The sequence below is a fragment of the Phoca vitulina genome, unplaced genomic scaffold (assembly GCF_004348235.1).
Source record: "Phoca vitulina isolate PV1807 unplaced genomic scaffold, GSC_HSeal_1.0 scaffold6, whole genome shotgun sequence".
In the NCBI taxonomy this organism is placed as follows: Eukaryota; Metazoa; Chordata; class Mammalia; order Carnivora; family Phocidae; genus Phoca; species Phoca vitulina.
Genome location: NW_022589709.1, coordinates 19,125,847 through 19,138,757, shown reverse-complemented (window position 1 = coordinate 19,138,757; position 12,911 = coordinate 19,125,847). Strand labels below are relative to the sequence as shown.

At 44.2% G+C, this 12,911-nt stretch overlaps 1 non-coding gene across 1 annotated transcript; it reads right to left on the bottom strand.

Moving 5' to 3' along the window:
* Positions 1 to 11,840: 11,840 nt before the first annotated feature.
* Positions 11,841 to 11,947, bottom strand: LOC116632491. The gene has a single exon (XR_004299431.1). It is a non-coding gene; the product is annotated as a U6 spliceosomal RNA (small nuclear RNA).
* Between the last annotated feature and the right edge of the window lie 964 nt (positions 11,948 to 12,911).

The following is a 12,911-nucleotide window of genomic DNA, read 5'->3' as shown; positions in this document are numbered from 1 at the left end:
CTACTTCTGGGTAATGTGCGTTTCCTATTTTTCGCCCAACCCATCCAAGGAAACTTTCACCCGGGTCTCTAACAAATGCTTCCTTGTTAAATCCGTTGGTAACATCTTAGTTCTTATTTTGCTTGACCTCCTTGCACCATTTAACACTGTTAAATGGGGTCTTAGCAGAGATGCTGTTCAAAACCTGGCCAGGGTGCCTGCTCACTCCTTGAGGGATCACCTCCCTGGTGAGACAGGCGTGCAAGATTCCCAAAGAGAAAAATTAGCACCAGTGAGTTTATCCAGAACTTTGCAGTCAGAACATTGAAAAAAAAATTTTTTTAAGGGGTTTATTCTTGGCATTCATGTAAGTTTTATGTCATTTCAAAAGAGAGCACCTTAATCCCTTGAGAGCTAAAGGCTCTTGGAGGTCTAATTTGGCCTTACCTTACCTTTCCTGCCTCCTGACACACACAGTGGGTGATCATCCTCTTGTCTCTCAGCTGGAGTTCAGTCACCCTGGGTGGTGTCTCTGCCTGAAACTGTCTGTCATTCCACTTGAGGATGTTGACCAGGCCTTTGTCATCTTGGAGTCTGATGTGCTCAGTATAAGAATGAGGCCCAGAGAGACGCCTGGGTGGCTCAGTCAGTTAAGCGTCTGCCTGTGGCTCAGGTCATGATCCCAGGGTCCTAGCATGGGGCTCTCTGCTCAGTGGGGAGCCTGCTTCCCCCTCTGTGTGCTGCTCACCCTGCTTGTGCTCGCTTTCTCGCTCGCTCTCTTTCTCTGACAAATAAATAAATAGATAAAATCTTTTAAAAAGTCCCTTTAAAAAGAATGAGGCCCAGAGTTCACACTTAAAGATTTGGAGAATTGGATCAATTGCACATGCTCCTCCCTTGGCCTCTATGACACATTCTTTTCTTGATCTTCTCCTTCCTCTCTAACCAATCCTTTTCAGTCTCCTTTTGCCTAGCATTGGCTGCCATTAGCTGAAACTAACTGGACCATTTGGCAAGGAAACTTTGGAAATGGAATTGTCAGGAGTTACCCCCTGTCATACAGAGCAGAGCAGGTGAAGGGTGAGGGATGGAGCCATGAGTCAACAAGCACATGACCAGATAGTCCACCCCTTTGCATCCAGTTTTACTCTTATATCCATTTTTAACTTTGTGCTTCCACATACCATGATGCAATATCCATCAGAAAAATAGTCACTCTCCACCTTCTGAAAAAAGAGAAGGCAAAGTCCCATCTGTCAATATATCCATCTCTGGGTGATGTTAATTCCTCTTCAGTCATAACCCCATCTGGATATTCTACAATTAAAGATTAAATTATAGTGGTGCCTGGGTGGCTCAGTTGGTTAAGCGGCTGCCTTCGGCTCAGGTCATGATCCCAGGGTCCTGGGATCGAGCCCCTCATCAGACTCCCTGCTCAGAGGGGAGCCTGCTTCTCCCTCTCCCTCTGCCTGCTGCTTCCCCTGCTTATGCTTTCTCTCTCTCTCTCTGTCAAATAAATAAATATAATCTTTTTAAAAAAAAGTTTATAAAGATAACCACTGCCACCTTTACTTATACAGTCCAGCTTCCATATTGCTACACAGCAGTCTTCACAAAAGAAAAGCTGGCAATGTCATTTTCAGGTTAAAATTCTTTAGTGGCTTCCCATCTCCACCAGGATAAGTACTACGTGTCTCTGATGATGGAGCAAGAAAGGCAGCACGGAACTGACCTTTAATGATCATATACTATACATCAGGCTTTGTTCTGGTGTAAAATGTACTGCTGTGCAAACATTTGTCTGTCTTCATCTCCTGGGAATTGTTTTCCTAATGATTGCATTAACTGAAAACCTGCCATGTTTATATGACACTTGGCATGAATAATTAGTCCAAGTGTAATGACTTGGATCAGGCTGGACCAAGGAGACCCTTCCATGGGATTCTTAAATTTGTTACCCAGTGTCTTGAGATCAATCTGTCTTGGGTGGATTAAGATGTAAAACTTACCACCTATAGGCAGCCATTTTCCCCACCTATAAAGAAGAGGGCTTGAGGTCAAAGAGGCTGAGGTAGAGCAGGAAAGGCAAAGACAGAAGGCAGAGCTGGAATCCTGGTGCCATTTGCATCTGTGGGTACTAGTTATTCCTAAAGTCCAGGGTATATTTGTGTTCAACCCTTTTGTAACTAACTTATTTACTTCCTCCCTCCCTTTCCTCCTTCCTTCCTTCCTTCCTTCCTTCCTTCCTTCCTTCCTTCCTTCCTTCCTTCCTTCCTTCCTTCCTTTCCTTCTTGTTTCTTTCATCACTATCTGGGAATCACAATATGCCCAATCCACAGGATGCAGCTGCAAACAACATAGCATCCAATGAGGGGACCCGCTTTACAGTGAGAGGTGCAGCAGTGGCTCTCTGACCAAGGGGTCCACTGGTTAAATCATGCACCGTACTAACCAGGGGTAGCCAGCTTCAGAGAACACTGGCTTATAAGTATGGCTAAAAGCCTTCTGCTTTTCAGTTATTTATACCTTTGTCATGCCTTTTAGGGAATTTTCTGAACCTGATCTTCATACTTGCTTATTTGGTCCTTGGCTATATCCACTCTGCTATTCACCACAGCCTTTGAGGGCTTTATTTCATATCTGGTTCTATAGTTGGTTCTTTATGACTTCTTGTTTCCCCCTTCCAAAATCCTCTCTTTTCTTTGTTAGAGTAATATTTAAAATGCTTATTTTGAAATTAAAAAAATAAAATGCTTATTTTCATTCGTTTTCCTGCCAAGTCCATTAACTCTGGTGTGTCTGGATAAGGTAGTCCTGTATGTTGTCTGTTCTCTCGTCGGGTGTGTGGCCCTCAGGCATTTCTTATCTGCCCCTGTGAGTTCCTCTTTCCTTGGGGCCAGGACTAAGTGCCTGGGGGCCGTGGCATAGCCCAAGTGTGGTGTATTCCTGGTGAGTTGGGAAGGAGACTCTGGTGTGCAGTCTGCACCTGTAGTTGGTGCCGTCCTGAGCAGCCAGCTGCATCCCTGGAGAACCCCTCTGTTCCTCTCTCCACCCGGGTAAGACTTACTAGAAGCCACCACCCCCTGTTGCTATAACTTGGTACTTAGGGTCCAGGGAGAAGAGGAGCCATGGAAGAGGCTGCTAGGGTGCCTGCCGGTTCACCCCCCACCCAGGTGGACCCCCCTCTCCCCCGCCAGTGCCTTCTCAGCCTGTGGTAACAGTGATAGGACTGGCCAAGGTCTGCCCAGGGCAAGGCAGGGAAGAAGAAAGAGTACCTCTGTCTGAAACCTGACAGGGCCTGATTCCCTTCTTGGAGCTCCGTCATCTGCTCTGGGTTTTGCCATTGTCCACACCAAAGCTGATGGTCATGGGGCTGGTCTCTCTGATTTGCCAGCTTCCCTTTGATTCTCAGGTATCCCCCGATCTGGAGCTGGCTTGTGCTCTCTGCCATCTGGTCAGCTTATCTCCATCTCATAAAAGAGAAAATAAACTTGAGAGAGGAGGTGGTTTCTCCAAAATCATATAGTGAATAAATGAGGCAGCTACTATTTGAACCAGGTCTGTGTGTCTTGAAAACCATGCTCTTAGTATATTGTATCTCCCTGTACAGACCCTGGAATCTAGGTCCACTCATTTTTTCAAACTTTTCTTCTGAAAAAGAAGGGAAACTCAAGGGATTGGCTTTGAAGTCTCTCACATGTGTCCTCAGTTGGATTTTAGGTTTCATTTTCACAGACATAGACGAGCTCTTGAGTTGTTCATCATTTTAATTAATTGGCTCTTAATGTTTTTAAATTTTAAAATTATTAAATATGTTGGGGTGCCTGGGTGGCTCAGTCATTAAGCGTCTGCCTTCGGCTCAAGTCATGATCCCAGGGTCCTGGGATCAAGCCCCGCATCGGGCTCCTTGCTCAGCAGGAAGACTGCTTCTCCCTCTCCCACTCCCCCTCCTTGTGTTCCCTCTCTCTCTGTGTCTGTCTCTGTCAAATATATAAAATAAAATCTTTAAGATTATTAAATATATCAAACAAACATGTTCAGATACCCATATATTGACCAAAACTCGAGAATTAGCATTTTGCCATATTCTTTTTTATTAGAAAAATTTCAAGCATAACTAAGATGCTATTCCTATCTCCAGAGATAACCATTATCCTCAAGTTGATGTGTATCATTCCCATTCATACATCTCAAAACTTTGTTTTGGTTTAATAATATACATAAATGATATGTGGCACATTCTGATCAGATGTGGCCGGTGCAGGCAGTGAAAGAATACATCCAAGGCAGAAGAAAAGAGAGAAAAGTTTACTGAATACACAGCAAGCGAGCAGCACACAGGACAGCAAAGAAGAGACTGCCATGAGGCGGTCATGAGGGGCTAGAGTTACAGGGTGGAGTGAAGAAGTAAGGGACTGTATGGAATTTTCCCTTTTTTTGTAATCTTTGGAACTGTGCCTGGTTGTAATTGGTCAGTTAGGGCCTATGGTTATTTTGAGGTGGGTCACTTGATGAGTCTGTTTGTGTCAGCTTGGTGGTCACTGGGCCCTTCTGCCTTGTTCATGTTCCCATTGCTCAAACCTGTTGCCTAAAAGTGGCCTCTATAGGGGTGCCTGGGTGGCTCAGTAGGTTGAATGACCGACTCTTGATTTTGGCTCAGGTCATGATCTCAGCGTCATGGGATTGGCCCTACATGGGGCTCCATGCTCAGTGCAGAATCTGCTTGAGATTCTCTCTCTCTCTCTCCCTCTGACCTTCACCCAGCACTCGGGCTTGCATGCTCTCAATCTCTCAAAATAAATAAATAAATAAAATCTTAAAAGAAAAAAGTGGCCTGTACAGGTAACATACTGTTGTTATCTTTTTTTTAATTTTATTTTTTTTTTAGATTTTATTTATTCATTTGACAGAGAAAGAGCGAGCACAAGCAGGGGGAGCGGCAGGCAGAGGGAGAGGGAGAAGCAGGCTCCCCACTGAGCAAGGAGCCTGACGCGGGGCTCAATTCCAGGACCCCAGGATCATGACCTGAGCTGAAGGCAGACGCTTAACCAACTGAGCCACCCAGGCGCTCCTTTTTTTTTTTTTTTTTTAAGATTTTATTTATTTGACACAGAGAGACACAGGGAGAGAGGGAACACAAGCAGGGGGAGTGGGAGAGGGAGAAGCAGGCTCCCCGCTGAGCAGAGAGCCCGATGCTCGATCCCAGGACCTTGGGATCATTACCTGAGCCAAAGGCAGACGCTTAACGACTGAGCCACCCAGGCACCCCCCCCCTTTTTTTTTTATAAATACTTTATTTATTTGAGAGATTGAGAGAGAGAGAGAGAGCACATGAGGCGGTAGGGTCAGAGGGAGAAGCAGACTCCCCAGGGCAGGAGCCCGATGTGGGACTCGATCCCGGGACTCCAGGATCATGACCTGAGCCGAAGGCAGTCGCTTAACCAACTGAGTCACCCAGGCACCCTGTTGTTATCTTTTTTTAACCCAACATGATGTTTTTGAACCATATTGATACGTGGAGACCTAATTCGTTCATTTCTAATGTTGTGTAGTATTCCCTTGGGTGAATATATCACAGTTTACTTTTTTATTCTTCTGTTGTTGAAATGTTTAGGCTGACCACATTTTGCTCTCACAGTGATGCAGTGAAGGTTGTTATAGGCATCTCCTTGAGCACATTTGTGAGAACTTTTCTAAAGTATATCCTGGGGAGGGGTGCCTGGGTGGCTCAGTTGGTTAAGCATCTGCCTTTGTCTCATGATCCTGGGGTCCTGGGATCGAGCCCTGTGCTGGGCTTCCTGCTCAGCAGGGAGTCTGCTTCTCCCTCTTCCTCTACCCTTCCCCTGCTCGTTCTCTCTCTCTCTCTCCAATAAATAAATAAAATCTTTTTTAAAAGTCTTTAAACAAAATAAAATAAAGTATATCCTGAGGAGTGGAATTGTTGAGTCATTCTATTTGTGCATCTTCAAAGTTAATATTACCAATTTGCTCTCCAAAATGGTTGTCCTAATTTATAATCCATTTTAAAACATATCGAGTCTCTATTTCCCATTTTTGCCAACATATAGTATTATCAAACTTAAAATCTTTTGTAAATCTGACAGAAATGAACTTATATCTCTTTGTTTATTGGTATTTTTCCCATTTGGAGTGAGGATGAGGAACTTTTTATATGTTTTATATAGTCACCATTCAGTTTTCTTCTTCTGTGATTGGTCATATCCTTTTCCCATTTGTTTAATTAGCAATTTGGATGAGTATCAGTTATTGGCTGTCTCCTCTGTCCCTGAGGGCAGGGACTGAGTGATTGCTGTGCCTCCAGCCCCCAGCACAATTCCTGTCCCTTCAGTATTCATCAATCCTTGTTGGGTGGGTACTGATTGCATCTACTGTGTGCGGACATGTACCGTTCTTTCTGTCACCTCCCCTTTTTCCTATGGGATGCTTTTTCCATCCCAATCATGAGATTCCTAGAGAAGCTGACATTTTCTAACGTAACATGCCCCTGGGCACAGATGATTGCAGTGGGAGGGAGCACTGACCTAAGCCAGGGCAAGCATGTGAGGCTTTCAAGATTTGAGAAATAGCCATACTTTTCTTGGCGGACGTAAAGCTGGAGAGCTGTCAGCATTCATGTTCCCTACAGACACAAAGAGAATGAAGATAACGTGAAAGATGACAAAATTTGAGCTTCTGGTTTCAGGTATTCAAGAAGGATTCTGTGAGCTAAGCTGGTGGAGTTGAGTTCTTTCCTTTTAACCTAATGAATTCTCACTGAAGCACTTTACATTTGGATTTTTCCCCATTTTTTTTCTTTCTTTTTTTTATTTTTTTAAAGATTTTTGTTTATTTATTTGACAGAGAGAGACACAGTGAGAGCAGGAACACAAGCAGGGGGAGTGGGAGAGGGAGAAGCAGGCTTCCCGCGGAGCGGGGAGCCTGATGCGGTGCTTGATCCCAGGACCCCGGGATCATGACCTGAGCTGAAGGCAGACGCTTAACGACTGAGCCACCCAGGCGCCTGCCATTTTTTTTTCTTTCAAAAAATTCCAAACTTAAGAAGAAAATTGAAGTATAGTTTAGTGAACACTTGTAAATCCTTCATCTAGATTCACGAACTGTTAACATTTTGCCTTATTGGCTTATCTATCTCTTTCTTCGGATGTATATTCAGATACACCCACATACATAAACACACAGATACACACAAAGTCTTTGAAAATTAGTTGCAAACATCACGGCATTTTAGCTCCAAATATGTCAGAAGTTTCCTAATAAGAACATGCTCCTACATAACCACAGTACCACTATCACCCACAGGAATTTTAATGTTGATATAATACAATTGTCTAATATACAGCCAATATTCAAATTTCCTCAATACTGTCCTTTATAACTGTTTTTTTTTAAAACAAAGATTTTATTTATTTATTTGAGAGAGAGAAGGAGAGTGTGTGCGTGTGCACCTGTGTGGGGTGGGGGGGGGGCGGGGAACAGGGAGAGGGAGGGACAAGCAGACCCTGAGCTGAGTGCAGACCCTGTCCTGGGGCTAGATCACATGACTCTGAGACAGGATCCGGGCTGAAACCAAGAGTCTGCACTCAACTTACTGAGCCACCCAGGTACCCCAGATAGCTTTTCTTAAACAGAAAAGCTGTGATTCAATCAAATACCATGTGTGGTTTTTAGCTGCTATGACACTTTGGTATACCTGAAATTAGAACAGTTTTAGTCTTTTTTGGGGGAGCGGGTCTTTTATGACATTGACATTTTGGAAGAGTCTGGGTTAGTCACTTGTGTCATTTGTGGACAGTTCATAATTTGGATTTGTCTGATTATTTCCTTATGATTAGATTTGTGTTAAAATGTTTTTGGCAGGGATGTTACTTGAGTGAGGTGTGTAAGGGCATCACAGCAAGGGCACATAAATATCGGCCTGTTTTAGTACTGATGATGCTAATGTGATCACTTGGTTAAAAGTGGTGTCCACCAGATTGCTCCATTTTCAAGATACCCTTTCCCCTTTCTGACTGATAAGTAGTCTATGAGGTGATACTTGAGATTGCTTGAATAGCCTGTTTCCCAAGTTAGCATCTATTGATCGTTCTTGCTTGGATTATGTTTGGATTCTTAATATTAAATTCAGTTTGGGAACTGTTTCTGTGGTCTCATTAGGAACATGTGACTTCTGTAAAGTTCCTGGAGATAGCTGAATACCCAGGAGGTTCCCTCCTCTCCCTACTCCCACCTTTTTACTGCCTCCAGGGACCCCTCATGTCCTCAAATCCTGGTTGGGAACCATTGTTGTATGAAAAGAAAACTGGTCTTGGAGTCAGCATAGTGGTATTGGAAAGATCTGGGCTCAGATTCTGGACCCACCGCTTATTAGGTCTATGACCTTTATCATGTTACATAACCTTCCTGAACCTCTTTCTTCAACTGTAAAATGGAAGATAATGGTTGTGGCAGACACTGTTGGTGGCCTACCCAACACGCATTTCTCTGTTTTTCTTGCTAACAGAACTCCGGTTGTATTTATTTGGCATGTGCCAAGCCCCCAGGAGGAGTCATAATTTAAAACTAAGCTGGGGCACCTCGCTGGCTCAGTCGGAAGAGCATGCAACTCTTGATCTTGGGGTCATGAGTTCAAGCCCCACGTGGGCTGTAGAGATTACTTAAATAAATAAAACTTTAAAAAATAAATAAAACCAAGCTAACTGAAGCCTTCCAATTCCCCTTGGTCAGTGTTAGTTTAGGTGTAAGCATCTGGCTCAGTTCTGGCCCAGGAGATACAGGTAGAGGACTGCCAGTTTTCTGGGAAAGATTTTTCTCCCTTCTTATAGTGAGTGCTGTCATGCAAGGAAGCCATGCTTTGTGAGCTGGGGTGGCCATAGTGCAAACCTGAGGTGCAAGCCTGCAAGGAATCCTAACTTGCTGACGGAGGGTGGTGGGGGAAGGAAAGAATCTGGATCCTTGATATCATGGAGCTTCCCAGCCAATCCTAGGTATACTTTTCTCCAGACTCTCTGGTAAGCAAACACATATCCTTATGCCATTGTCGAGTTTTTCTCTTGCTTGTAGTTAAATGCATCCTAACTGATATAATGATCCTTATGATTGAGGTAAGGCGAGTGAAAGTGTCTATCCCTGTGCATGATGTAGGCACTCAAAAGATGTCAACTTCCTCCCATACTTTGACCCTTCATACTGCCCACTCTATTGAACCCCACCCCTGGCTGAATCCAACAAGCCCCTCTCTGGGCCTGCTTCCAGATTGCCAAACTGAGTTTCAGGAGACACACAACAAGGCAGATCAGCATAAACATTGACTTTTGGTGACCACCCTCAACTGGGTCGTCTGCACTTTCCGGGTAGTTTCTACTCTTCCACTCTCTGAAACAGCAATTTTATTTATTTTTTTTTTTTCTTTTCTTTTTTTAAAATTTTTTTATTGTTATGTTAATCCCCATACATTACATCATTAGTTTTAGATATAGTGTTCCATGATTCATTGTTTGTGCATAACACCCAGTGCTCCATGCAGAACGTGCCCTCCTCAATACCCATCACCAGGCTAACCCATCCTCCCACCCCCCTCCCCTCTAGAACCCTCAGTTTGTTTTTCAGAGTCCATCGTCTCTCATGGTTCTTCTCCCCCTCCGATTCCCCCCCCTTCATTCTTCCCCTCCTGCTACATTCTTCTTCTTCTTTTTTTCTTTCTTAACATAATTGCATTATTTGTGAAACAGCAATTTTAAAGCTTCTTCATGCTCCTCTCTCTTTGCCCACCACCGTGCCTCCCCTTCTCGGCTCACAGACAGAAGAAACAACCTCATCTCCTACTTCACAGACAACAAAAAAGCCATCAGAGCGGGGCTTGCCAATCTTCCTCCACCAAATGTCCTGAGAACTTCTTCCTCTTCCGGGCCAGTCCCTCGTATGTCACACAATCTGGCCCACCCCACCCCCCATGGTGGTTTTTAGATCTCCTCTGGCATTAGTCTGTCTTTAGAAGGCTCCACCATGTACCATACCAAACATATTCAGATGTACTCACTTCCTATATTAAATAATATATTTTTGCTGTAAAAATCTTAAATAATTTTTTTTTTAAATTGCTTTAATTATTTAGCTGCAGGTAGTTTGCCTAATTTGTGATTGGCTATGGTTTTTTTTTAGGAGCACTAAGGTGCTACGTGGGATTTATTTATTTTTTTTAAAGGATTTTATTTATTTACTTGAGAGAGGGAGTGCAAGCTAGAAAGAGAGAAAGAGAGAGAGCACATGGGGCAGAGGGAGAGAGAGCAGCAGACTCCCGGTTGAGCAGGGAGCCTGAGGTAGGGCTTGACGTGAGGCTTGATCCCAGGACCCTGGGATTATGACCCGAGCCAAAGGCAGAAGCTCAACAGACTGAGCCACCTACTTGGGATTTATTTTTTTATTTTATTTTTTTATTTTTTTATAGATTTTATTTATTTATTTGAGAGAGAGAATGAGAGACAGAGAGCATGAGAGGGAGGAGGGTCAGAGGGAGAAGCACACTCCCTGCCGAGCAGGGAGCCCGATGCGGGACTCGATCCCGGGACTCCAGGATCATGACCTGAGCTGAAGGCAGTTGCTTAACCAACTGAGCCACCCAGGCACCCTACTTGGGATTTATTTTAAGGTAAGAGAAATCTAACTCCCAAATTGTTTTAAAATGTAAATGCCATTTTGAACATTGAATATTGTCATAAAGGAAGTTGACATAATAATCTGTTGTGCCAGCACTTAATTAAACATTAATTTTGATTATTCACGGTTTAAAAAAAATTTTGGAGGCAATGATTTTACTTTTAGCACTCAGATTTTTTTATAGGTCCCTGAAAAGCTCCTAGGCCTTAGGTAGTTTATTGAATGCCAGGTGCCCCTTCCTGCCCCTCAGGGCTCTTAACCCCTCCCTCACTCACATCTTCCACACTTCCATCTCTGCTTGATTCTTCCCAACTGCATTTAGATGCACTGATTTCTGCCATCCAGATAAACCATTCTAGCCTAACAAAACCTAGCCTAGCAAAATCACACCAGGGCCCATTGCAACTAACCTTTCTAACTGTCCCCTCCCTTTGTCACCAAAGGCTGACATCAGAGTCGTTTACACTATATCTACTTTGAGATGGCCCCTTACCCGCTTGGCTTTCAGGGCAAAGACCGAACTCTGTACCTTGGCCTGTAAAGCCCAACCAAATGGGGGCTCTGCCAACCTCAAAGACCCCACCCCCAGCTCTACTTCCTCGCAATTCTTCAGACACAAGCTTTCTCCTACCTTTGGGTCTTTGCTCTTACCTTCGTGCCCCACTCGGAGCACCCTCTCCCACCTACTTATTTGCCGCTATAACTTGTACTTCTCTGGGCAGCCTCCCCTGACCTTCCAGAGTCAGTCCTTCTATTACATAGCACCTGGTGCTATTGCTTCATGACATTTGATATGTAATTATTCATAATCAGTCATTGTTTCCTCATGTTAGTTTGCTAGAGTTGCCATAAAAAGCAGCATAGACTGGGTGGTTTAAACAGCAGAAATATATTTTTTCACAGTTCTGGAGGCTAGAAGTCTAAGATCAAGATGGTGGTAGGTTTGGTTTCTTTTGAGTCCTCTCTCTCAGGCTTGCAGTTAATTGCCTTCTCACTGTGTCCTCACATGGCCTTTCATCTATGTGTGTGTGCAACCCTGGGGTTTCTTCCTCTCCTTACAAGGACACCAGCCTTATTTTAATGTAATTATCCTTTAAAGACTTTATCTCCAAGTACTGTTCTGTTCTGAGTCACTGGGGTTTGGGACTTCAACATACGACTTTTGGGAGGGCACAATTCAGCTCATAACTATCAGGGACTGTGTCCTCCTTCCCAGTGTATCCCTTGTGCAAGGGCCATGCTAAGCTCTCCTGTATCGTTCCAATTTTAATATATGTGCTGCCGAAGCGAGCACATCCTCCCCAGTGTATCCCAAGCCCTGAGCATCATGCCAAGACACAAGAACACATTTTCTATTTAATTAACTTCCCCAAGACTAACTGTGTGACATTGGCCTGGTTCCTTCTATTCTCTGTACCTAGCTGTGCCACCTGTAATATCAGGCTGGAGAAGCTGGTCTCTAAGGAGCGTCGGACAGTTGACCCAACCTCCTTTAATTATCTCTTCAGTGAAATCTTTCCCCCTCACCACTAGAGGGAGATGTTACTTCTAGTTTTTTTCTCTGCGGGACTGTGCCTTAACTCTCTTGTCCCTGGGACATTAAAAGTGGAGGAGCTGAGGCCAAGGACAGCCTGCAGCCAAACTATCAGCAGGGCATTCAGCCCTGAGCTTGAATTTCAACTCTGCCTTTTCCTGGCTGAGGTATCTTTGCCAGGGTCCCCTTGAGAGTGTTAGTTTTCTCTGCTGCTGAGTGGGCAATGAGAATGCCTCATCCATGATGCTATGTGGGGCAGGCTTCCAGATTGAGCTCCCAGTCTAGAAACCCCAGAAATGCAAATGCCCCACTTGCTCCCTTCTCAGTAAACAAGTTCCTGTCTGCTGATGTGTCGTTGAGAATGTTGGCAAGTCTGTCTAAGGAGTGGGCCTTTCTGACGGCTTGGACTGGCCAGAGAGGGCAGATGTCCAGAGAAAGGCAGGCAGGCAGGCAGAATTCCGTCCTGCTGCCTGCCTCCTCCCCCACGAAGTAGGAATGTAGGATGCTTTGGGGCATCCAGGGTGGATGCAAGAGAGATCCTGGTCAATTCCAATTTTTGAGGCTCCAAATTTGTTAAAGTATGAAATGCCTAAGTTAAGTGCAAAAAGGCAATTCGGAGACAAAAGCACTTAGAATATTAGTTTCATAGTAAGTGTATGTTATAAACATACATTAAAAGGCAACCAGATTCGGTCACATACAGGGACCCTTGACTATTGTCTGC